The sequence below is a fragment of the Equus caballus genome, chromosome 3 (assembly GCF_041296265.1).
Source record: "Equus caballus isolate H_3958 breed thoroughbred chromosome 3, TB-T2T, whole genome shotgun sequence".
NCBI classification, from domain to species: Eukaryota; Metazoa; Chordata; class Mammalia; order Perissodactyla; family Equidae; genus Equus; species Equus caballus.
The window spans coordinates 22069833-22094294 of NC_091686.1; the positions used below are offsets into that span (position 1 = coordinate 22069833).

The 24462-nt window shown below is 36.9% G+C and overlaps 1 protein-coding gene across 2 annotated transcripts in view; it reads left to right on the forward strand.

Annotated features, from left to right (window-relative positions):
- The first annotated feature begins 4978 nt into the window (after positions 1-4978).
- AP1G1 (adaptor related protein complex 1 subunit gamma 1) overlaps positions 4979-24462 on the forward strand; it is a 71426-nt gene continuing 51942 nt past the window's right edge. The window contains exon 1 of one of the 2 annotated variants that reach the window (XM_070263098.1): positions 4979-5304. The gene's annotated coding sequence lies outside the window, so the exon portion shown is untranslated. Of the gene's footprint in view, positions 5305-15871; positions 15958-24462 lie in introns of those variants that run through there. The other variant, XM_070263099.1, reaches the window with a different exon arrangement.

The window sequence follows — 24462 nt, forward strand, 5'->3', positions numbered from 1 at the left end:
TTCCTCAGCAAAAAGAGGGGGACTGGCAGTAGTTAGCTCAGGGCTAATCTTCCTCAAAAAAAAAAAAGAAATCTTTATTTCAGAATCCTATTTCATGTGTCCAGGAAAGTTTACATTGCCCCTTTTTCAGGTAAGAGAGTGATGCCTATAAACCAATTTCTTTCTTTAAAAAAAACAGTTTGAAATGTTTCATTCTAGGATGTTCCCCTCCTCATAAAAAAACAAGTTTTTTCCAAGAATATAACGTTAGAGGGAGGATTTTCCAAATCCAAGGCTAGGGGCCCACTTGCACAGCAAGCTGGCTGCCTCTCCTGGGGAGTAAGGCGCCTCAGCCTGGCACCTGTTCCAGTCCTAGATCATCCTCTGGCATGTGTGAGTGGCTTGATGCAGAAGGAGTTTGGTGTTTCCTGAACTGGGTACCAGGACTGGCTGCCCCAGTTACTGTGGATGTCCCAACACGCCATGGACTTTCCAGGCTAATTTTAAAGCAACTTGTAAGACTGACTGATTTTAGAGGAACAAGGATAGGGCTACGCACCCAAAGGAAAACAAAACCAATTTACCATGGATCCGTCTAGGCAAATGATGGTGCCATATTAAGGAAATAAATTACTTGAGTAGGAATAATGAGTCAGAAGCCCTGCTATGTTTCTGGATGGTACCTCCTTCTCCAGTGGCCTCAGTTTTGTCTTCCTTAAGTGGGAGAATGGCACCATTTCCTCAAGATGGGGTTTCAGTTGGCTGCAGTCTCATATCTGATGAGATGTTTAACTCCAAAAGTGCCAACATAATACAGAATCATTTACAAGCCAGTACAACTACTCTACAAAAAATAAAATATGCGACATAAAACATCTCAGGTGGCCCTTTGGGCTGCCTCTTTTAAAAAAATCACTAAAGTAAAGAGGAAGCTTAGCTGAGCCTCATATCCTTTGGGCTTTGGCTTCACTTTGAAGGAACATAGTAGATTTTCTAATGCTCTTGGTAGGAGGTCAAAGTGTATGGAATTAACTGTTGGAATTTTAGTTTTTACATCGTTTCTGACTGTTGTCATAATTGAAGGATTAATTCCTAAACCCTTTTCTTAGGCCAGGATAAATTGTGATTAGGGACTATGCTTAAAAGAATTGTAAAAATAACTTTTTTTGAAAACATTACATAAACAACGGAAGGACTAATTTCTCTCTGACTTTCAGGCTTATTTATAGATTCTGGTGACTCAAATGATAACAAAACAGGCCAGTGGAGCTGCCTCTTTGGCTCACGTCACTGTATTTCCTACAGGGTTACATCCCTTCTTCACTCTCCTTTCTCGGCTGAGGTCTCTGGCACGTGGCGATGCAGGAAGAGTTCCTTGTGAAGGACGATGACTGCGTTTCTGCAGAGAGAGCTTTCCCCATCAGCTGTAAGGTTATATGGCTTCAGCTGTTGACACTGAGTCATTTAGAACACCACTGCAGCTAAGACCAAGAGAGAGGGTCCCCTTCTAGTCCCACAGATTCCAACTGATATGGCATGTCTTCCAAAAGCCCTTTCACTGCTCTGGAAACCTCTCATTTTTCTTTTTCTTTTTTTTTTTGGAACTGGGACGTACCTGCTGAGTAATAATATCAGTGATATTTTTATGTGTTTGAGGATTTTTTAAAAAAGCTATTTTTCCTCAATGAGATTATAATAACCTGGAGGGTAGGAACAGTCTCTTTTGAAATGTCTATTATAGATTCTGTGCAACCAGGGCAGTGTGGTGTAGTGGAAGGACTCAGGCAGCTCGTTCATTGAATGATTACTATATGGGCTAAAAGATATATCCAAACATGGAAGGTCTAGATTTGAGTCTGGTCTCTGCTGTATGAAGGTGTGACAAATCCTATATTATCTCTGATCTTCTGTTTCCTCATCTCTAAAGTGGAGATGACAATATTTTCCCTAAAGAGAGCTAATATTTATTGAGCCCTTACCGTGTGCCAGACGCTATTCTAAGTACTTTAAGTCTATCAGCTCATTTGTTTATCACACCAGCTTTAAGATGCCAATGCTACTATTACCTCCATTTTACAGACAGGTACACTGAAACTCAGAAATGCTCAGGGATGTTAAGTAACTTGTTGCAGGTCACAAATAAAGAAAGGAAGAGCAGAGTTTTAAAGCCAGGCAGCCTAGGACCAGAAACCAACACTTCTAGCTACTATGCTATAATGCCTACATGGTTTGTAAGCTCAGGGTGGGTGAGGAGCAAATGAACCAATGTATATGAAAACACTTTTGTAGATTGTAAGACACAATGCACTACTGTTACTTGTAGTGGGCAATCAATAAATGCTTTAGTTGAATTGTGAGGTGGCATAAAATGTTTTTATACTTATATTTTCATGATGCTTGATACTTTTCCAAGTGCTTTCACCCATTTCATCCCTCTTGGTAACAAGCCACTTTGAATCCATTTTGGAACAAGACTAGTCATAAATAAATATTGGACAGTTGAGGAAACAGGCCCAGAGATGTTAAAACATAGTGCTCAGGGCACAAAATTAGTTAAACACAGCCAGGACTGGCATCTGAGTGGTCTAATTCCTAGCTCATACCTCTTCCGTTTTGTTCTTTGTTGTTGTTATTATTTGTTAAATTGAAGCATACAAGTTATCCATAATAAACAAAACCATAGAAATAATGATCTTTTCTGCTAGCCATTATCTCTTCCTAGACGTTTAATCCTTTGCGGCTGTTGCTGTTTTAAAAAGAAAAATCTCCTTCAGCATTTGGACACATAAAACTGCATTATCTGATAAGGACTTTTTTGTTTCCAAAATGTAAGTCTTTTTTTTTTTTTCCAAATAAAAGTATGGCATGTCCATTGCAAAAACAAAACATAGTAAAGAAAGTAAAAATCCTCTATAATCTCACCACCGAAAGATAACCATTTTTACATTTTAGTTTTAGGCTCTTCAACTTTTTTCTATGTGTATATATATACATTTTTATAAGCTTATTTTATAATACCGTTTTGTAATGTTTTTCAAAATCTGCTATACCATAATAAAGATAGAGTGATAGTTTCATTTTTATTGGCAGCATAGTATTCCATTTTATTGATATGTTTTAATTTATCTGAAATTAGGGATTACATTTGAGTAGATGAGGAGTAAGTCTTCCCAAACTTTAATCTCTAGCCACCGAAGCCAAAGATCCCAGGATAATGATGACCATACTATATATGGGGTCAATTGCTTTTAATTTTCAGCTTCATTAGAGGAGGGGGTTGGTGATTATAAAGATAAATAGAAGTAAAAAAAATACATGGAGGGGGTATACATTTTATAATGTCTGTCATTTCTCTTTAATGCTCTGCCATTTGGCATGGTAGGAAAAAAGCTCCTTCCTCTTTCTTAAGAAGATGGTTTAACTTTTGTGGTTCACAATGGTAAACATTTAAATTTGACCTTTAAGCAAATTTTTTCGACTTGCAAACGGAATATTTTAGCTAACCGCTTTGCAACCTGCAAACTTCTTACTTTTATGAGAGCCCCAAACTGTCCTTTAGCATGTGTTCACGCATAGCTATACCTCGGAGGAACCTGCGTTATGGCATCATTATAGTGTTCTCGTTTTATACTGCTGTTTACCAGCCATGAGATCCAGGGCTGCACCGCACAGTAGTGCTTGGAGCGGGTATGAGGCGATTGAATTCTACAAGCATTCTGCTCCCCAAACCATTTGCTCTCAGTTGATTCCACCCTGACTGTGGGGGTGGGGGCGAGTGGGCGTGTACCGTTTCCTAGTTCGAAAGGTTTCACGCACAGCAGAACCCCAGTGGAGGAGAAGAGAGAGACGGTCTTTCAGCAAGTCAGTTTTTCTGAGCCTCAGTCTCCTTATTTGTAAAACTAAATTGCTTGAACGGTCTGACTCAGGAGGTTGGAGGAGGAGGGCTAACAATGATTATATACACGAAGATGTTTTTATGAACAATGTGATATCACTATTTAATAAAAAATGATTACTATTATTACGCCCTTGGCCGCCTTTCTTTCCAGCCACTTAACATGCCCCAGTAGTTGAAGAACAAAATTGTACAGGCGGGCCTACTCAGTTCAATTTTTGTAAAATATTTTTAAACCCTGCATGAAAGTGGCTGTCTAAGGAAAAAAAGACAACCTCCTGTTTATGGCAGGTCCTAAACTCAAGATTTGTGGTTAGTTCGGATCTCCTTGGCATCCAGCCACGTGCTGTGCTCTATTCACTTTCGGGGGTGCTTTACCACGAATCTATCCGAAAGATTTTATTTTAGGTAGGTCACTTTTCCTTTAATTGGGCCAAGATAGCCTGGCTCTCTTTACATTCACGTGGAAAATATTCGTGTCAGATGTTAGTAATTATTTATCAAGCTAGGAACGGTCTGGTTGGACTGTCTTTGGATCAGGTCATTAGTTGATGGAGTCACAGTCAGAAAGCTCACTCCGGAAGGGTTTCAGCTATCACTAGACCAAATCTTTTCTTTTTACATATAAGGAAGCTGAGGCCCTTAGGGTTTAAATGACTTGTCCAATATATGAGGTTGAGCAGTGATACTGGGCTTGGAATCTGTTCTTCTGTGTCATCCTTTTTATAAATACGTCGCAAAGATACCATGAAACCACAGAATCCAAGATCATATAGAGCATGTTCCTGACGTTACCTAAAGAGAAAACTAAGATCTCAAAGGTGACAGGAAAGAGTTTGGGATTCTCGTGGATCACGACTGGCTCAACCTGGCTGTGTTCTCCGCGTCCGCCTACTTCGCCTCTCCCGCTTCCTTCACCACCTTGTTAAGCCCGCCCGCTTCAGGTGGCCCCGCCGCTTCCTGGTAGTCCAGCGGCCCCCGCCCCCCCCCAAGCGGAACCAATGTCTGTCGGCTCCGGCGTCGGCCGGATCTTTCTCGCACAGACTCTTCGCAGCGGTGACTCGGCAGCAGCGTCTCGCGTCATCAGTGACAGCCCCGACCCTTGCTACGCTTTGCGTCGCTCTGCCAGGAGCAGTCACCTCCTCCTTGGCAAATAGTCCTCGGCGGGGTCCGAGTTCTTGGATAATAGGAGAGGCGAGGCACGGGAAGTTACAGTTAGGGGACGCGGAATCGACAAAGGGGGGAAGATAAGGTCCGAAGTTTCTGTCATAGTGTGTGAAGTTAGTTAAAAACTCCCTTCCTCCTAAGGATCCCTCCGCCTGCAGTAGCGGTGGTGAGGCCGAGGGAGCCGCCATTTTGGATGTTCGGTTCCTACTGCCACTGCTGCCGCCGCCCCCGGAGCTGCTGGTTTCATTCGAGGTTTCGGGCCGGTGAGTGTCACTCGCGGCGCTAGGAGCATATTGCTTCTTGTGCCCCGCGCCTGCGGGGAGCGCTCGGCCGGAAGCTTCCTGTCAGTCCCAGGGGTCCCGTCCCAGGCTATGGGGGGTGAGAAGAGAGGACAGAGGCTGGGCCAAGAGGGCCCCGGAGCCCCGGGGGCTGCCCTGACTTACTGAGGGCCGACCCCGAGGCCTCCGACCGGGAGGCTTCGCTCGCAGCCGCGTTCCGTGCTGTGGCGTTGCCCGGCTGGTGCGGGCCTCCTTGGACCCATTGACTTTCTCAGGCTGCGATCCTCCTTTGAGGGCTCATTCAGGGAGACTGGGGTTAGCGGGGCGGGTCCCACCCCCGCGTGTCTTCTCTGAGCCACGTATCAGCGTTCTCGTATCTTGTACCCCGGTCAGGTCTTTCGTAGAACTCTCTTTAGTATTTCCAAATGCTCAGTTAATTGCTGTCTACACCTGCAATGCCGTTCTCTCAAAACCAGGCATCGGCCTCGCCTTCCTCTAACCTTCCAACCAACTTTCCCAATTTTCCGGGGTTTTTTTGCAACTCACCTGCGAGTACAGTGCTTACCTTTCTCTCCAACTCCAGATCCTGCGGACGTTCGTTTCCAATAATTCTCCCGATCTTCCCGACTACCTGAAAGAGTCGGGACGGTTGTATGTTTGCCTGTTAGGGTTTGGTGTTAGGAAATCCGTCGAACCACTCGCTCAGAGTGTACTTCACCAGTAAATGTTTATAAAGCTGATTAAATGGCTTGTGGGGGGGGGGGGGGGCGCGCCTGGGCAGTAGACTGTCAAATATTTTCGCATTTATGGGTTCCCTTTCTGTTCTGAACACTTAGCTTTTTTGGTACTTATGGACACAAATTTTTCTTGATGTTATTTATCCATGGGCATGGAAATCTGCCTGTGTAGAAGAATCTTATTCTGACGTAAGTAGAAAGGAAAGTAACTTTTTTGGCTGCTGTAGGGATTACTTAACAGAAGAGAGGAGTGAATGAAGATTTCTTAGTGATCTTAACTTTCAGGTCTTGTGTACAGTAATGATTTTTGCTGACTGATTCTAATAAATACTTGGACTTAGTGTATTGGATTTTTCTGGGAATAGTTGGATTTTAAATATTCACTTCTACGGTTCCCCATAATACTTATTAGACCGTATACAACTTAACTTTTGTTTTAAAAATACAGACTCTCCAGGTACCCATATCTTCATCACTTTTATTCTGCTCTTAAAGTATGTTTGCAGTATAGCATGCTTGAATAAAAGGCATTTCACGGTAATTCACCAATTATTTCCAGCATTTCAAGTTAGATGAGTGTGATTGAATCACCTCTATTTCATCTCATCTTGGGTTTTTACATCTGCAAAAGAGAATTTATTTGAGATTACAGCCTAGTGAATGCTGAAATTTAAATTTGTAACTTGCACTGGATCAAATCTTTTAATACTTCTAATGCATGTGTAAATGCATTATTATCATCAGGTTATCAGGTGGATAATTCCTGTACTGGTCGTATGATGTCCCAGTAGAAGACTGAATGTTTTCATTGATAGTCGGTGTTCTTGTTATTTGTTTTAAGGAGACTTTTGAAAAATATATTGGTTACTATTTGTGTATTTACTCTGGAACTATGGAGTTTCTCTTTTGCTTTAAAGGAACTGTCAAACACTCAACATCTATGGAATGCTCATTAATTTACTAAGTAGCCCCTTGTAGTTGCTACTGAAATGTTTCATTTCTGAGTTACACTTTTCAAACAAGGTATTGGAAGAGCTATCAGATAGATGTTATTTAACTCAGTTCATTTCATGGTATAATGTACAGGTTTTTAAATGTCATTCATTCTTAGGTATTTTGCATTCAGTTGGAGAAAATGTCCTTTTGCCTTACAAATTATGAGCAAAGTGCTGTTTAGTGCACATTGAGTGATCAGCACATACTTGAATGTCTGCTTTGTCTAAAATCGTTGGGATTATACTTGAAATTAACATTATTGTTTAGGAAACCTCAGTTCAGTTTCTTTTGGGAGGAGTTGCTTGTTCTTTTATCTCATCTGTTTCACTGACAGCAGGTCTAGATTTGAGGGTGAATTTTAGGATGAAACTATAAAGTACAAAAGTTATCAGCAATGCCTTGGTGATATTTCATCCTACTATTTATTTTTAAAAAGTAGTCTTGAAATCAGTGGTGTACAAAAAAAAAAACACCCAAGTTTTTTGTGACTTACAGAAACTCTTTATACTCATTGAAAAAGTTGAACAAGTATTTTCCAAAAGATTATTTTTAATTAAAAAAATTAAATTGGGAAACTACATACCAAAACAGATTTTCGAAATACTTAATCTCTTTATTTGCATTAGATGAGGATTTTCACATTTTGTGTATACAGCAGGACTTAATTGATATCAAAACTTTAAAACCCTTATTTAGATTTAGCTTCAGAAAATCTAAAACTATTACCTTTCTTTAAACTTCAGCAACTTACTTAGTTGTTTTTGGTGCTTGTAATTCAGTCTTTGCTTTATGAATTGTTTTCAGTTTTTGATTTGGCTTTCTTTCATTCCTTTGTTACTTTTATTCAGTTTCTTTCATGCAGGATACTATTTAAAGTAGGAAGCAATTTAAAAATTAAGAGAACATAGATTTATCCAAGCGTTTACGTTTCTTGGCTTAGAGGTTTTGAAAATCATATCTTTGTCAAAAGTGTCAGGAGTTGTCCATTTGCCTTTTTCTGTGGAAAATTTAATTTCAGTAAAGGCAGTCTTTTCTACCTTGAAAATATGTGTAAAGTTTTTCCTCGCTGAAGGAGTAACACAAAATACTTAATATGGCATGAGTTCTAGTTACCAGGAGAATAATCTCTTGTCAAAGTCTGAAGGGTCCAGAAGTGAAAAAAACCACACACTTGCCAAACTTCTTGAGTCAGCATTAACTAACACTTTTGTATAAAACAACAAGGTTTAGGATAATATGATTGAAATGAGAAATGCTTTTTTCACTAGGTACTTGGAAGTTTTGCCTTTTGTTTTGGCCTTCTTAGACCATTGGAGAGAGAAAATAAGTTATAAATGTTGTCAGTGAAGTATAGGCTTAGAAGGAAAAAAATCATCGTAGTTTTTCAAAAGGTGGAGAAAACTTATGTGACCTTTGTACTTTATGAATAATAAAAGACATCTTAAAGGCAAGTAGTTTTTAGCCCCCTTTCTCTGTTGTTAGAGTACAACAGTCAGTGTAACCCGATACGCAGTTGCTTTGCTCACTCCAGCTTGCTTGTTGTAGCTGATTATATTTGTGTTGTATTGAGCATCTTAGGTTTTCAGCTTGTCTGGCTTTGAGGTTAATGTTATGATTCTTGGGAAGAGCAGATATGAGAAAGACATGAACTTAGATCTATAGAATTGTAAAATATTTGCACTCTCCTTTCAAGGCTTTGGATTAAAATTAAGATTGTCACAGTAGATAATGGACACTGTTTAGTTATAAGATCTAACTTTTGTAAATGATCACACAATTATACAGCTCAAAGTAAATGGAGTTCCATTAGTGTTTTTACAGTACAATTTAGTGAAGCTATTTACTAACCCTCACTGTTGGGAAATTGTTCAGTTTCAAGCTGAAGAAAAGGAAGGGAAGTTAATTTTTTTAAAGCCTTTTGAGGTCTGCACATAAGATTTAGTTCCCTTGCCACTTTTTCAAATTTTTGAAAACATAATAGTTTTAAAATATGGTGAAAATATTGATTTGAGGTGAATGAGGAAGCTAACTGAAATCGTTAGGCACCCTGTACATAGTTAATTGAATCTTCGTAAATACTAGGTTTTTGGTATGATTATTGAAGGAAAACTGTTGTAAGAAGAAAGAACCTCTTTTTCTGATAGTACCCAATATATGTGATGTTTTAAAATTGTGTATTTCTCTCTTCCGGTGAAGGCATGGGCTCTGTATTTTCTTTAGAAACTCTCTATGATGAAAGTTTAATAAATGGTGTTGATTATTTAAAAAAGTAGAATGAGGAAGTAGCTTACAATTTGAGTTTTACTAGCATTTGTTTGTATTTTTATTTACACACTGAACTTTTTGCTGTTCCTTGAATGCTCCGTGTTCTTTCATTCTCATTGTACCTGTTCTGCTTATACCCAAAATGCTTTTCTTCCTTCCACCTTGTGAGCCTGTTCTTCCTTCCTCTCTACCCCCCAGGCAAAGAGGTGTAGTTCTTTTTTCCCCTTGGGAAAGGCTGTAGCACTGTTTTCATTACTTGTTGAATTGTCTTACTTTTCCTTGAGCTTCCAAAGGACAAGAACTATGTAATTTATGGTATCCCTAGTACATTGCTCAGTGCCTGGCACTTAGTAGTTACTCCGCAGAATAGATGATAATGAATGAAAATAATATGGAAAAATTGTTCGGGTGCTCAGATACATGATAATTGGTTGACGCTAGAACCAAAAGCAGTCAGGGTTCTGACTGAGTTATGGGATTCTACTGCAGATGATTTCCTTGTGACTGGTAGAGTTGATGTCAGTGAAGTTTATTTTCAGGTTTACAAAACATACAAAACCTTGTCTCCAAGTCTTTGAAGATGTTATTTAGATGTTTAATTCCCAAAATGACATTATCCCTTTCTCTCTGTGATTTCCTCAGACATTTATGCAAAAGCTTCAAGTGGCAGCAAAAAAATCTACTCTTCCTGCCGTGATCTTTCTTTCTTTTCAATACCTATTATGTAATTCATTATGCTGAGGAAACTAATAGTAAGTTGAGAACTTCAGTCTTTTCCCCCAAAATGGAAATATGTTGACAGTTCAGTGATTTGTTACTGACTCTCCTCTTGTAGTTGAATAATCTACTTTCATAGTGCTGAGGGTTTTTTTTAGTTAATTTGCAAAATAATAGGTGTCCATTGTAATAAGTGAAAAAATCTAAAGACATACTTTAAAGAAAGCTCCTTCCCCTCAGCCCTTCATTGTTACTCCCCAACCATTTTACCAGCTTATGGGTATACATCAATATTTCTCTCCATGCTTGGTCAAGTACTGTATTTACTAAAATAAATGTGCGTATATAGGGATTCTTTGTTTTTACAAAAGGGAGATCATACTTTCTATATTACTCTATAACAAGCTTTTCTTAGCACCTCATGGTCAGTAAATATAATTCTAAACTGTTCTTTTAAACATCTCTATTACGTCTCATAGTATGGATGTATCATACACAGTTTATTCAGTTCTTTTCCTGTGGAAATTGAGATTGTTTCTAGATTTTACCGCTGCAAACAGTGCTACAGTAAACATCGTTGTACATGTCACCTTATTTGCTGATGCTTTTATTTCTACAAGCTAGAGTCTCCAAGGTGGGATTTATGGGTTAAAGGAAGTATATATTAAATGTTATTATTGCTAGTTTACTCTCCAAATAGATGTCATAATTTCCACCTCCGCTAGCAGTGGGTTTTCCGTAACATCACATCATTAAATGTAATTACTTAGTCTAATTTTTACTGATCTGCTAGGTGATAAATGGTCTCTCAGTTTTGTCTTAATTTTAGTTTTCCTGTTACTGGAGCTAGCCTCTTTTGATAGGTTTTTTGGCCATTTGAATTTCCTTTATTGAGAATTGTCTGTTCATGTCCTTGGTTCATTTTTCCTTTAGGTTGTTTTTCTTCTTTTCTTATCTGTAGGAACACCTTATCATATGTTCATTCTTTGTCGTATGACACATGTATTTATTCATCTAGAATTAACTTTTATATGGTGTAAAGTAGGAGGTCTTAAGTGGGATGTTAAGTTCGTGTATGTGTTTGCTCTGTTTCTAGACATTCTGTTTTTCTTTTCCTGCACCATTATTTTAACTGTTTTGAGTATAATAACTTTATAGAAAGTTACGCTATTAAGAAAAGCTCCTGACACTGTACTTTTTCATTTTCTTGACTATTCTTATACATTTATTCTTAGATCTATATTGATTGAAAATAATTCTGTTGAGTTCATAAAACCTCAAAAAAGCCCACTGTTTAGAATTGTGCTATATTCATATATTAATTTTGAGAGGCCTGATATTTTTTAATGATGATAATTTTTCCTTGTTATGATGAGTTTCCATTTGTTCAGTCCTGTTTTAGGTTCTTTAATAAAGGTTTCCTAGATTTAATAGTTTTCTTCATCTAGTTCCTATACCTTTCTTGCTAAATTTATTCTTAGATATTTTATAGTTTTTGATGCTTTTGTCAGACAGTTGGACTTTTTCCCCTCCATTTCCAGCTATTGTCAGAAACATGGGTTAAAAATGAATCTTTAATTTCCTCTGGACTTGCACCTCCTCCATACCCCACATTTCTTGGTATCCAGAATTAACAACTTGAACTCATGAAGACTATGCTAGGGAAAATTTGTTATCTTAGTATTAAATCACTTTCTAATAAACTTTCTCATGTCATGCTGTAGAAAAATGCCCTTAGATAAATGTGACTCTGTCCTTTTAGGATGAATACCATGTTATTATTTTGAAAGTTTGCAGTTTTGCTTTATTTATCTCTTCTTATGGTTTTTGTTAATTTGAATTTTAAAAGCAATATTTATTGCTGAAGTTACACATATTGATTATTTGAAGGATATCAGAAAATATACAGAAGTTAAAAGGGTATCACAGATAATCTCCCTTAACATTTATTATACCCTTTGGGACATAGTTTTGAAAAAATAAGATTTTGTTTTGAGAATTTCATGACAATTCTTGATACTTGAGGACTCCTCAGGATGTTTTTGCTAGTAATATTAGGATTAGGAGAGTGAAAAATTGCTTTTTGTTTTATTATTGTCAAATTAGATGTTGACCATGTTTATCTATCATTATTTATTTGGCCTTTATTGCTTTTCATGTATCTTAATGCGATTGAATTGTTCTGTAGGCATATTTGCATTTACATACATTTATTTTTAAAATCTCAGTTTTGGTGAATTTTGGTTATGGACAATTAAGCATAAGAGAAGATTCCTGTAATTACTTTGGCTTATTAGGGAGAAGTGAGCTTAAGACCTCTTAGAGGGATGCCAGCTGGCTGCCTAGACCTGGTGTGGTGGTATCTCCCTGTGGTCACACATTTCACAGCTTATTCCTTAGCTTTGAAGATCCAGAAATTACATTTTAGTATATCACCTAGGGATGATTCAGCCTAATCAAACTCAATGATGTGTAAGTTAGAGTAACAATATTCTAATTGACAAGGGGCCATGCTTTCCTACTAAATTACCTATATCTACTTTCCAGGGCACCCTGTTCCTTGTATGGAAGTACTTGGGAAGCAAGGTACTTGAGAAGGCGATTAATAATCAGAACGTTGCATTGTGAACCTGAAACCAGAGCATAAAAAGTTGGATGGTCTTGAGTGTTTTGTCATTCTAGGCCATGGTGAAACCTGATGAGAGCGCTATCCCTGTCCCACAATGGTGTTTGCCTCTCCAGTGACCAAAATGCTTATCCTCAGATTTAATCTTTCTTATTCAAACAGTGACTGCTAACACTGGTCTCTCCTTTTCTTCACGCTGTAGAACATTTCCCTTCTATGAAGACATTTCTTCATACAGGGGAAATAGATAGGCACTGCCTCCCTCTCCCTACCCTGCTTCTCCCAAAAGAAAGAAAACCACAAAAAACACAAGGACATTGAAAAAACCCAGCTAAGTCGGATTAATAACAGCGGTATCTGTAAGGTATATTAGAAAGTAAAAGTCTGATTGAAGTATAATACTGTTGACCAGTCTGGTTTAAGCTTTCTTACTATTTTGGTTATTGTATTTTGCAAGTTGTAAATGCATTAAAGCAATTCAGATATACATATGACATAAAAATTTGAAGTAGGGGTTCTCTGTGGAGCATAATATAAAAATAGAGACCATATGGAGAATGTGAGAGAGAAAGCATGGTAGCTTCTTTTGGAGAGTTTTGCCTAATGTTAACTTAGGTCCCTTGAGCATTCTCAGCCATACTTAGAAATCTGTGACTAGATTTTACTCAGTAATCAGTGGCAAAGTTAATTGAAATCTAATTTCTTGAGTATTTTCTCATTGTTTAGCAAGAAAGACTTTAAGTACAGTTTTTTGTTGGATAGATGAGGTAATTTTAATATTGAAAAATTGCTTTTAATTTAGAATTTCTTTTTAAATTTAGAGCTCAGATACCTTTAGGTTTAAGGGAAGAAGGACCACATAGCAGCAGGAGCCCCAGCTTTTTCGTCATATGTTGTTAACTGTTGGCTGTCAGTAGCTCAGAGCTTACAGCCGGGTAGTGTAAGCTCAGAAGTAGGAAGAAAGTTAACCAAACAGGCTAGAATAGAAGGCTGGGTTGAGTCCTGATGCCTTTCCCGTAGCTGTTGGTGAGCAGCCGTTGCACCTTTATTTTGTGTGCTTTGGAAAGAACAAGTACATTTTCTTTAGATAAGACACTTGTAGCATCTAGAATTCAGTAAATACAGTATTTATTGAGTTCCTGCTCTTTTAGGCAAGGGGAATACAAGGTTGAATAAGACAAACAAGGATCTGGCATTTAGGGAGCTTATACTTGAGTGGGAAAAAGAGGCATTTCAAAGAAAAAATGGTAATCATGGTCTGGGGATGGTATTGCTGTATGAGGAAAACCTTTATCCCTCAAAGGAATTTGTGGAGATTTTGGAAAATAACCATTTTCTGCATTTTTGGGATAAATTTTAGGAGAGTTGGAACATATGCAGTTATTGGTTTTTGTTCTGTAGTTTAAAAATTTGTTTCCTATAATAAACATTTATAATTTTGATCTCTCTTTGGGCATATAAAGTCTCCTAATTTAGTTTAAGCTCCCAAACCTAATTTTGTTTAACCGCTTTGGATAGAAAGTTTTCAAAAATGAATTTCACATTTCCTTTTTTTCCTCTAGATTTTTCATCGTTATTTATCAAATAACCATTAATGAAATAGAAATACATTTATCTACAATCTCTGAACCTTAAAATGTCAGACTTTTAATTTTTCTGTGTTCCCTTTCTGTTATTGTCCTAATAAGTATTTTTACTTTTTATTATTCATTTTTAAAAAGAAAAAGAGGGACATTTTATTTTGAATAGTGTATAAGCCATGTGAATGTAAAACATAAGGACACTTAGGCATTGAATAAAACTGTTGAATACTCTTAGGACTTTAGGGGCAGTTGAATGCTTTTTGCTAGCACACTAAGTGGCCTCGGGCTACTATGCTGTGTGTGTCTTTAAGATAAATGCTTTAATTTTGGATTTTTAAAAAAATATATATAAATTAAGGCAATTATTGTGGAAATCAAAGGCAAAGATTTACCTGTGATTTGATCTTTTCCTTTCTGATTAATCATTTAAAAAATTTTATAGGATAGAAATGTATAATGTAAGGGCACAAATTGTATTTTCTGAGTTATGGTAAGAATACAACATGAGATCTATCCTTTTGACAAATTTTCAATTGCGTAATACAATAGTGTTAACTATTCGCACAATGTTGTATAACAGATCTCTGGAATTTATTAATCTTGCTACTGGGTTTTTGAATGCTTGTTTCTGCTATATGTAGGTTTTGTTTGTGTTGCTGTTGCTTTCATTTCTTCCCTTGCTCTTAGGTGACATTTTAACTACCATCAGTGTCCTTTCCTAAAACCAACTTCTATTTCCTTGCTCCTACCCTCTTCTGTTTCCCTTCTAGTTTTCTAATTTGTTCTATTCTGGAACAGGCTGAATGAGAACATGCAAGTAGAGTAGATGTTTTAGTGTGTTGATTTGATATTCTCTATATTGGCTGCATGAGATTATAAAAATGTGTTTTGGATTCTCAGCTATGTTCTGTATAGCTGAGTCATTACTATACATTATATTCATATCTTATTTTTTAAAAAAGATAGAATTTGTTGTTATTTATGATAGGTATTTAACCTGTTGCGTTTTAAGGAATCTTGTGGTTTTGAGTATTTTGGAAAGCAAGTATAAACTTTCAAAAAACAAGGAAATCTATCAACATTGTAATAGAAGCCAAGTAGGTTATGTTTTCCAGATTATGTGGTCTGCAACATTCACTCCATAGCTATTAGATGTATTTGAATTTAATTTGTAATATGAAATATTTAAGACATGAAACCTATGGAGAATAATAATAAACATTCACTTACCCACTCCCTTATCTAAGAAATAAAACGTCACCAATAGAGCCGGAGCCTCCTGGGTATCACTCTGTCCCTGAGCATATTCTCCTCCCTTCCAGGTCTGCCACTGTTGGCTTTGATCTTTATCCTTAATATGCATGTGCTTATTCTCTTACTGCATTTTTGTATCTCTAAAGAATAGGTTCTTTTATGTGTTTTAAGCTTTTATAAATATTAATACTGCATATCTGCGACTTGTTTTTGCTCAAAATTAATTTATTCAAGGCTAGTTTGTATAGCCAACATTATGGCCAACATTTGTTTAGTGCTTACTGTGTGCCTGGCACTGTGCTAAGTATTTAACATGTGTTCTCATTTAATTCTTGGAACAGTCTTTTAAGGTAGGTACTCTCCCCATTTTACAGATGAGGAAACTGAAGCTGTGAGAGGTTAAGCCATTACTCAAGGACACACAGCTAATAATAAGTAGTGGAATTGGAATTCAACCAAGGTAATTTTACCTCAGGGTCATCATTTTACACAATGATAAGGGTCATTGGATAAGGATAAGGGTCCCCAGTCCCTTATCTCAGTTCTGAAATCTCCAAAACACTGAAAACCAGGAGTTCTTCATGATTCTTTTGGTGTTAAAATCTGACCCGACCAGACATGAGGCTGTTTGAGGTATTTATTTCTCTCGTTTGGTGTGCATATTCATATGTGTTGCTGCAGAAGTATTGTTTGATAATGGAACTGCCATCCCAGACATGGTGGGCGAATTATGACGTATAGTATCTACACAGTATTACCTTTCTAAAATTCAGAAAATTCTGAGTTCTGCCCTAAAGGTTTTGGATGAGAAATTGTGGACTGGTACTATGCTACAGATCTCTTTCTACATGAGATTTTGGAATTGTTGGGCTGATCCAGAAAGCATGTAATTTCATAAAAGAACAAATTTCTAAATACATTGAATGTGTTTGGCCACGGCAAAATTTGTCTTACCATAAATATAATTTTCTGATCTGTCATTGATCAGCAGTTTCTTCTTCTTATTGTATGGCTGAAGTTGTAAAAATCTATTTTCCTCGCTAGGTTTTTTTTTTAATTGAGGTTCATAATTGTTTATAACCTCACTAGGCTTTTGAGTTCTTAAGGATAGAGACTATGTCCTTGCCAGTGCCCAGCACCTATTACAATGCCTGGCATAGAGAAGGCTCAGCAAATATTTGTTGGATTAGCGATTGGCACTTTTTGGTATAATATGTTTCCCTATTACTTAGGTCATCTATGGGTTACTGTGACTTATGAATTGAACGAGGAGAAGGAAGAGGTGCATGAAACTAACTTCTGATTCTGTATTTTTTACATTCTCTCTTCCCACTTTGAAATGAATTTAAATGATGCTTATGTTGATGTCATGTAGGATATTTTCTGTTTTATAACTGTAGTCTGCTGGGACCTGAATTGTTTAAACTTTTTTTTTCATTTTCTTGAGTAAAGACCTTGATCCTGCTGCTTTCTGAATTCAAGATTCTGAAACTTAATGGCTGTATTTCAGTTAAGTATAGTGTATGATATGTTTGCTCCTTATTGAAGTTTGGTTTATTTTTTCCTTGTACAGGTCTGCTTGACAGCATTGATCTATGAAAGGACTACGTTTGATTTATAAAGAATGGTACTTTTAAAATTAACAAACTGAAAATAGAATGATATGTAATGTGATCTTTAAATACTTGTTCTCATAGATTTTTAGAGTTAATTTCTGTGCCCTTATTTTTCAGTTGATGGAACAAAGGCTTAGAGAGGTCAGATGACTTGCCTTAGGTTGCTTGGCTGACAGTGGTAGATGATTATTAGGATCTTTCTTTTATTGTTTTGGCTCTAATATTTCTTTTAAGTATGTTCTTTAGTGGAATTCTGTATTTCTATGATTTACAGGAACTTTGAGGAATATTTAATATGTTTTTAAGAGTAGTTACTTGATTTAAGAACTTTGACTTGCCATTCAAAATCTTTCTTCAAAATATAAAATCATAATCTCCAAGGTTTATTAATGTAAGAAAACTTGAGGAGGAGGCGGAGGGATAGGCTAGCTTATTAGGCTCAGTTCCATACCCCAATGGTTTTTCCTTCTGCTTGTGATTCTTTTACTTTAATTGCTGCTGCTTCCGGTGCATAGTTGCTGTGGTGTGCCTCCCTCCTTTCAGTGCTTTGTCCAAAATATAGACACAAATTTCTTGTTGTTTTCTTTTGCAGGATTGGAAATGGCTGGAATTTTTAGAGTAGACTCTCTTACGTATCTGTGGGAGAAATAAAGAGAAATACAAATTCCGGAAGATTTGTCATTGCCCCTCTTCACCTCTTTAAAGTCTTATCTTCTCCTTCAGTCTTGTTTCACCTGTGTAAAAGTCTAAAAGGGATGTAGTTTTACAGGCGCCTTTTCTGACCTGCCCATGTTTGGAAGGCACCATCTTTCAACCTGCCACTCAGGAACTCCTTTCTAGATAACTTGACACCACCTTTATGGTTCAGATTAGTAGGGCCGTTTTTAGTTCCCTGTCCCACATAGGTCCCATCCCTAGTTTATTGGCACCAAAAATGACTTCATTTTGCAGGTGAGAACTGCCTTCATCCATCCCTTAAATAAGGGTTTGGTGTTTTATTTATTTATTTATTTATCAGGAAGATTTAGCCTTGAGCTAACTACTGCCAATCCTCCTCTTTTTGCTGAGGAAGACTAGCCCTGAGCTAACATCCATGCCCATCTTCCTCTACTTCATACATGGGACGCCTACCACAGCATGGCTTTTGCCAAGTGGTGCCATGTCTGCACCTGGGATCTGAACTGGTGAACCCTGGGCCGCCAAGAAGCAGAACGTGCAAACTTGACAGCTGCGCCACTGGGCCGGCCCCCTATTTGTTTATTTATTTAAACATTGGCACCTAAGCTAACATCTGTTGCCAATCTTCTTTTTTTTTTTTCTTTCTTCCTCTTCTCTCCAGAGACCCCCAATACATAATTGTAGGTCTTTCTGGTTGTGCTGTGTGGGGTGCCGCCTCAGCATGGCTTGATGAGTGCTGCCATGTCTGTGCCCAGGATTCCAACCGGCAAAACCCTGGGCCTCCAAAGCTGAGCGTGCAAACTTAACCACTCGGCCAGGGGGTCGGCCCCTGGTGTTATCTTTTATAGGCTGAACAGTATGACCATATCTCAATACACTCGTCACACACAACGTATTTTTCAAGATTTTACAAGATGTTTTGTTTCACTAATGGTTAAATATGCCTTTAAGTAGTTTGGAACAATTAGTAACTTTCTAGTCTACTTTATATCCCGGGTATATATCACTGTGACTGATCAAATAGATCTTAATTGTTTAATTGAAGGGCTTTTTTGTTTACTTTTAAAAAACTTTAACTTTTAAGTTAACATACAGTAAAATTGACTTTTTTGGGGTTGTATAGTTCTGTGAATTTTAACTTATGTATATAGATTTCTGTAATCATCACTACAATTAGGATACAGTTCTATCATCTCAGAAAAACAACTTCATACTGTCCCTTTTTTGTACCAGCCTTAACCACTGACGGCTACTGATCTATTCTCCATCACTATAGTTTTGTCTTTTTGAGAATATCGTATGCATGGAATCATTCAATATGTAACCTTTTGAGAGAGTTTTCTTTCACTAGCATAATGCCTTAGAGCTTGTGTTATGGCTGTGTAGCAATAGGCTTTGTTCCTTTTTTACTGCTACGTAGTCTTCTATTTTATGGATTTTTCCACATTTTGTTTCCAGTTTCTGGCAGTTATGAGCAGAGCTGCTCTAACTGTTCATGTATTGGTTTTTGTGTGAACAAGAGTTTTATTTCTCTAGGATAAATTCCTAGATGTGGGATTGCTGATTCATATGGAAAACATATGTTTTAAGTTCATAAGAAACGGCCAAACTGTTTTCCAGAGTGGCAATACCATTTTGCATCCCCACCAGCAGTGTATGCGAGTTCCATTTGCTCTGCATCCTCACCAGCACTTGATATTTTAGCCATTCTTGTAGGTATATAGAGGTATCTTTTTCTGGTTTTAATTTGCATTTCCCTGATGCCTAATGTAGTTGAGCATCTTTTCAAATATGCTTGTTTATAACCTTTATACCTCTTTGGTGAAGTGTTTTAGTCTTTTACTCATTTTAAAAAATTTGGTTGGTTGGTTTTAACTGTTGCATTTTGAGAGTTCCTTTTATATTCTGGATACAAGTTCTTTGTTGGGTATGTGATTTACAAATGTCCCAGTCTGTAGCTTGTCTTTTCATTTTCTTAACAGTGTTCTTCATAGCATAAAAGTTTGTAATTTTTATGAAGTCCAGCTTTATCATTTTTTCTTTTATGGGTTGTCTAATGTCCAAGAATTCTGCTTAACCTCAGGTCATGAAGGTTTTCTCCTATATCTTCTAAAAGTTTTATAATTGTATGTTTTACATTTGGATCTATGACCCATTTTGAGTTAATGTTTAAGGTGTGAGATTTAGGTCAGGGTTCAATTTTTTTGCATATGAATGTCCAGTTGTGATGTGTATTGAGTTGTTCACAGTATTTCCTAATTATCCTTTAATGTTTGTGGTGTTATCCCCTCTTTCATTCCTGATACTGGTAATTTGTATGGTTTCTCTTTTATCTTCTAGCCAAAGATCTATCAATTTTATTGGTCTTTTCAGAGAACCAGCTTTTGCTTTCATTGACTTGATCTATTGTTTTTCTGTTTTTAATTTCATTGATTTCTAATTTTTAATTTACTTTTTTCTACTTGTATACTTATTTTGCTCTTTTTCTAGTTTCTTAAAGTAGAAGCTTAGATTGTTAGTTTGAGATATTTCTTCTGATACAGGCGTTTAATGTTATCCATTTCTCAGTAAGCACTGCTTTAGTGTCTACCACAAATTTTGCTAAGTGTGTTTATGTTTTTTCTTAGTTCAGTACATTTGCTAATTTCCCTTGATATTTCGTCTTTTACCCATGGATTATTTGGTAATGTATTGTTTAATTTGCAAGTACGTGGAGAGTTTTCTACTTAGCTTTCTGTTACTGATTTCTGGTTTAAAATTCCATTATGGTCAGAGACCATGCTTTATATGATTTCCATTCATTTAAATTATTAACTTTTTTTACTGACCCAGGACATGGTCTATCCTGGTGAATATTCTATATGCAATTGAGAAGAATGTGTATTCTCCTGTCGTTGGTTCCATTGTTCTATAAATGGTGAAGATGTTAGCACAGGTTGCCAAACTTAAAAAAGAAAATGAACTGATAAGTGTTGATTAGATCCGGTTAATTGATGGCATTCAGGTCTTTTATATCCTTGCTAATACTCTATCCATAGTTCTATCATTTACGTAGGGGGCATTTTGAAGTCTTTATATTTGGTGGTTTATTTTTTTTCTTTCATATCTCTCGGTTTTTGCTTCGTGTATTTTTTAGCTCTTTTGTTAGGTATATTTGCCATTAGGATTGTTGTATTTTCTTTGTGAATTCACTCTCGTGTCAAGCAGTGGGAGGATAGAGAGTGATTTACTCCATGCTCTTAGGATCACAGCTCCTCTAGTCAGAGAGAAGATTTCCTCTTCCCCAGTTTTTAGGTAGGTGCCTGCCTGGCTGTTACTGCCATTGCTTTTCTGTTACAGCCACCACCATTGCAGTATTGCCTACAGGCAGGGGTGGAGGAAGGAAAAAAACGTAAAGCCAAAAGAGAGAATTTCCTCCGTTGTCCTGTTCCTCCTCCTTGGACCTGGGAGGGGTTTTTTTTTTTTTTAAAGATTGGCAGCTGAGCTAACAACTGTTGCCAATGTTCTTTTTTTCTTCTTCTTCTTCTTCTCCCCAAAGCCCCCCAATACATAGTTGTATATTCTCATTGTGAGTGCCTCTGGTTGTGCTATGAGGGACGCCGCCTCTGAATGGCCTAAGGAGTGGTGCCATGTCCGTGCCCGGGATCCAAACCGGCGAAACCCCGGGCCACCGCAGTGGAGCACACGAATTTAACCACTCGGCCACAGGGTCAGCCCCCAGGAGGGTTTTTCTTTAGGGCTGCTTATCTATTCCCAGTGAACACTTCTGGGCTTTGGGCTGCCCTTGGGTCCAGGCTGGACACTACTGGAGGAAAAATGACAGCCTCTTGCCTATTTGATGGAACTTCAAATTCTTTTGCTCTCTTTCTCCAGTCTGCTCACTGTCATTTACTTTTCAGAGTCCTCAGGTAGCTGTGACACATATTTTTGTCCAGGATCTATAATTACATCCAGAGAGAGAGACAGGAGTCTTCCTGGAGTTTGTTTACTCCAGCTTCCCTGGAACCAGAACTTTTTGTTTAGTTTTGATCTTAGAATGTATTCTGAAATATGCTGAATTCTTTACTGTGTGAATTAACTTTTATTGTTCATCCATGCCTATTAAGATTTTTTTTTCTGATATATAAAGAAATTAAGTTCTCACAGCTTAAAGAAAAAACTTGCTGCTTTTCTCTAAGCTAGAGGCAGCCTAGTATAGGAGGAAGAGTGCTGAATGGGGGAATCAGGAGACATGAGTCAGGCTAGTAACTAATTCTGTAAACTTGTACAGGGTAGTTAACACTCTGGATCCTCAATTTGCTGCATAAAACCTAGTGACATATATTTCTGTGATTTTGTGGCTGATAGCTGAGAAATTGCTCCAGGTAACTTGTTTTTCTCTCAACTGGCGTAAACTTTTGTGATTTTCCCTGTTGAACTACAAATTTTGGGATGAGATTTAGGCTTTTTCTAATAGTCTTTGTTTACTTTGTAGAATCATTGAAGTCTTCATAGAGAAAAGTTATTTTCTAGTACAGTATTACCAATTGATCTTGAGTGATTTTAGTTGCCATAGACTTCTCTTGTTCCCCGCACACCAAGTTAGAGTTAATGGTGATGAGGATTCTTTTTGAAAGTACAATTGCTGGGCTTTGGACAGTCAAAAACTGATTTTATGTTTAGTTCTTAACCTCTGAGAGCTGTAATATCTTTATGCTTTTCTTAGTTATATTCCACTATGTTGATATTTTATATAGTATATTGGTTTTGCTTACTCCTAATATTATTTTACCCTAAAGTGTGTGGTACTTATGGTTATTGTGAAAGAAATAGTTCCTTAGATAGATCTCTAATTTAAGTATTTGTTTTTTTATTATGAAAATGTTTAATGATTTAAATACCTTGTTTATTGATGCTTTTTGACTTTTAAAAAGCTTTTGATTATGAAAAATTTCTGATATACGTGAAAATGGAGAATAATATAATGTACCTTCATGTACTCATCATATACTGTCAGCAGTGATCAACATTTTGCCCACTTTGTTTCATGTTTTTTCCCCTTCCTCTCTTCTTTCTCAGTATATTTTTTCCCCTGGAGTATTTTAAAACAAATCCTAATTATAATAAAATTTCATTTGTAAAATATGATATTCATTTTTTAAGTATTGGGAAGAACTCTAGCCTTGGAGTTCTAAGACCTGGTTCAGGTGCCACCTGTCACCTTTACTTTTGTGATCTTAAGCAAGTTGTATAGTTACTCTGAGACCAAGTTTCTTCATAGGCAAAGTGGGGATAATGATCTCTGCCCTTAATTCAGAATCCTCTAAGGAACAAATGAGATAATGAAGATAATGAATGTAAAAGTGCTTTGTAAACTTCAAACACTAGACCCTCAAGTATTTCTATTAAAAAGTAATAAAACAAAGTTATGCAGGTAGCTTTATATAGTGTAGAGGACACAGTCTTCCTAGGAGGGCCAATATGAAGGAGGATATTAATACCTAGGGAACTTTTCTAAATTCCTAATGCGCTATCCCTACCTTGAGGGTTGATGGCAAAGTGAGCTGAGGGGAATGGGATATCCTCCTGGTATGCTGGATTAGATCATCATTGAGAATCATTGTTTTAAGGATTCTGCAGCCAATATGTTATTGAAGATGATTGTAGTGATATCTTTATCTAATTTTATCGTCATTTTTCTTAACATTATTGAGGTATAATATACATACAATAAAATGCACCTGTTTTAAATGTACAGCTCAATGAATTTTGAGAAGTGTATATACTCATCACAAACATTTCTGTCACCCCAGAAGGTTTCTTTGCATCTTAGTCAGCCCCCAGTCCCTACCCTCAACCTCAGGCAGTTGTTGATCTCTTTGCCATCACTATGGATTAGACTTGTCTTCCCTAGAGTTGCATATAAGTGAAATCATACAATATGTACTCTCCTATGCCTGCTTCTTTTGCTCAGCAGAATATTTTTTTAGACTCTTCTATGTTGTGTATTGCTTCTGTTTTATTCTGAGAAGTGTTCCTTTGTATGGGTATACCATTATCATTCATTGTTTATGAACATTTGGGTTGTTTCCAGTTTTGGGCAATTGTAAATGAAGCTTCTGTGAATATTTGTGTATGAGTCTTGGTGAGAACATATATTTTCATTTTTCTTGGGTAAATACTTGGCTAAAGACTGAGTGGATTTGTTGAATCATATGCTAAGTGTATATTTAACTATTTTCCAAGGTAGTTGAACCATTTTGCATTCCCACGAGCAGTCTATGAAAGTTCATTTGTTCTATATCATTGTCAGCACTTGGTATCCCAGTCTTTTTAATTTTAGGCATTCTAATGATGTGGAGTGGTATCTCATTATAGTTTTAATTTGCGTTTCCCTCCTGACTAGTGACTTTAAGCATCTCTTCATGTGCTTGTGGCCATTCATATATCTTCTTTTGAGTAATGTCTATTCAGATCTTTTACCCATTTTTAAATGATTGTCTTATTATTGAGTTATAAAGTTATTTATATATTCCCAATACAATTCCATTGCAAGATAGGAATTGTCTTTTTTCTCTTTCTATGGCTTGCTTTATTTTCATAATGGCATCTTTTGGAGAGCAAAAGTTTAACATTTTTAAAAGTCCAATTTATTAATTTTTTCTTACATGTTTTGTGCTTGTTTTGTATGA